This window comes from Calidris pugnax, unplaced genomic scaffold (assembly GCF_001431845.1).
Source record: "Calidris pugnax isolate Ruff unplaced genomic scaffold, ASM143184v1 scaffold533, whole genome shotgun sequence".
Taxonomy (NCBI): domain Eukaryota; kingdom Metazoa; phylum Chordata; class Aves; order Charadriiformes; family Scolopacidae; genus Calidris; species Calidris pugnax.
In genome coordinates, this window is record NW_015091238.1 from 38,105 (window position 1) to 40,552 (window position 2,448).

Genomic DNA, 2,448 nt, shown 5'->3' on the forward strand with positions numbered 1-2,448 from the left:
CCCCCCCCCCCGCCACTTCCCACCGGTTCCTCCGTGTGGCCTGGGAGAACCGGCACCACGTGGGCACCGCGCCTGGGGATGCAGCCAGGGTTCGGGCAGCACCTGCGGGGACACGGTTGGCACGATGGGACACGGTTGGCACGGTTGGCACGGTGGGACACGGTTGGCACGATGGGACACAGCTGGCACGGTTGGCACGGTGGGACGCGGCTGCCCGGAGACATGGCCCGGCCAGCACCGTGTGGCCGGTACCACGTGCAGGCAGGAGCCGCCACGCTGCGGGGACACGGCCGGTGCTGCCCAGCACGCGTGGGTCATGGCGTGGCCAGCACCAGTTGCGTGCGTGGGTCCCCGGCTCTCTGGGGACACCCCTAGCACCAGCACATACGTGACCACGCCTCTCCGGTGACACGCGTGGGTCGTGGCTCTCTGGGGCCACCGGCACCCGTGTGGCCGCGGGCATCCCCGGGCCCTGGCGGGGACCAGCGCGATGCGCAGCCGGGGCGGGACTCCCGGTGCCCCCCCGGTGCCACCCCCGGTGCCCTCGGTTCCGTCGGTCACCGGCTGCGCGGCGACATCTGGCGGCTGCGGGCGGCACCGCGACCGGGGCCGGGGACACCGGTCCCTCCGGTCCCATGCGTGGGGACTCCCGTGGCTGCGACACCCCCCCCCCCCGGGTTTTGGGGGGCGGCGGGCGATGGGGCGGTGCTGGCGCCAGCACGGCCCGAATTAGAAGGTGATTTTCTCGGCGGGGAGCGGGAGGGGTTTGGGCAGGAGCTGAACCCACGGAAAAGGCCGCGCCGCCTTCCCCCGCGTCTGGGACACCCCGGGACGCACCAGGCAGCGTGCCCAGCCGTGCCGAGCCGTGCGGTGCTGAGCCACCCCCAGCCCACACGGGCTGTGCCGAGCTGCGTGGAGCTGTGCCGTGCTGCATCGAGCTGACCCAAGCAATGCTGAGCCATGCCCGGCCGTGCCAAGCTGTGCCAGGCTGTGCTGTGCCATGCCTGGCTGTGCTGAACAGCACAAGGCTGTGCCAAGCTGTGCAGAGCTGTGGCGTACTGCGTCAAGCTAACACAGGCTGTGCCAGGCTGTGCTGTGCCATGCCTGGCTGTGCTGAACAGCACAAGGCTGTGCCAAGCTGTGCAGAGCTGTGGCGTACTGCGTCAAGCTAACACAGGCTGTGCCAGGCTGTGCTGTGCCATGCCTGGCTGTGCTGAGCTGTGCCAGGCTACACCAGCTCGCACCAAGATATGCCAAGCCGTGCTGAGCCACACAGGGTCACACCATACATGCCAGGCAGCACTGAACTGTGCCAAGCTGTGCCGAGCTGTGCCACTGTGCACCAAGCTGTGCTGTGCCGTGCCAGGCAGCACCAGACCATACCTTGCCATGCCATGCCAGGCACCGGGCAGCCATGGCAGGACCACAGCCGTGCCACAGTGGGCTGAGGTCGCCCGTATGGCTTGGGTCAGGCTCAGGGACCCCCCTACCGCGCTGGGCACCTGAGGCCTCGTGCCAGGACAGGGGATGCAGGGGGTGACGTGGCCGTGGGACTGCCCCATGAGCCCCCCCTCCCCGGGACATTGGTGGCCCCGGACGCCTGTGTCCCCTGCTGCGCCAGCTGCCCCACACCGTGACCTCCCGGCCAGTGTCACCGGGATAATGACAGGGTCGCACAGGGGGGCGGGGGAGGAGCTGGTTTTAAATAACGTGCAAATTGGACACGTTATTTGTGTGGTTTCCTCTGGCTGCGGGGATCCTCCCCCCCCGCAGAGTGACTAAGAGGTGGCAGCCGGTTAGGGGGGACGGTCCCCCCCTCGGTGACTCACCCGGGGTCCCCCCCCAGCCGTGACGTGGGGCTGATGGCCAGGGGCCAACCTTGCTGTGCTCACCTACTCATTAGAGGGGACGGGGGTGGCGCTGTGACGCGCTGCGGTGCCCCCTGGGATGCCCGGGACTGACCCAAGCACGGGGGGGTGCCCCAATGCCTGGGTCCTCACTGGCCTGGGGAGGGGGTGCAAGGGAGAGTGGGGGGCCCAGGGAGGTGACAGGCCTCATGGGGAGCTGTGTGTCCCCCCCCCCCCCCACCGCAAACACAGAAGGGGCAGAGGTGGCACAACGGGATCCCGCAGCCTTTATTGGGGTCAGCCCACAGGCACCGCAGCCTCTCGCCCTGCCCCCCCGAGGGCCACACCCTGCCAAGCCCCACCCCGAGGGGCGCCACACCCCCCCAAACCCCGCCCCTCAGGCCCGAGGGGGGCTGGCAGCCCCGGAGGGGGCCCCGGTGCTCTCCAGGCTGCTGCTGCTGCTGCTGTAGGCGCAGGCGTCGTGGCAGTGCCGCCACCGGGACCCCCCCGCGCCCCCCTCCACGTCCGAGTCGGAGTCGGGGGCCGTGTGCCGCCGGATGCGGGACACAGCCTCCCGCAGCGCCTGGGCGTACAGCACCGG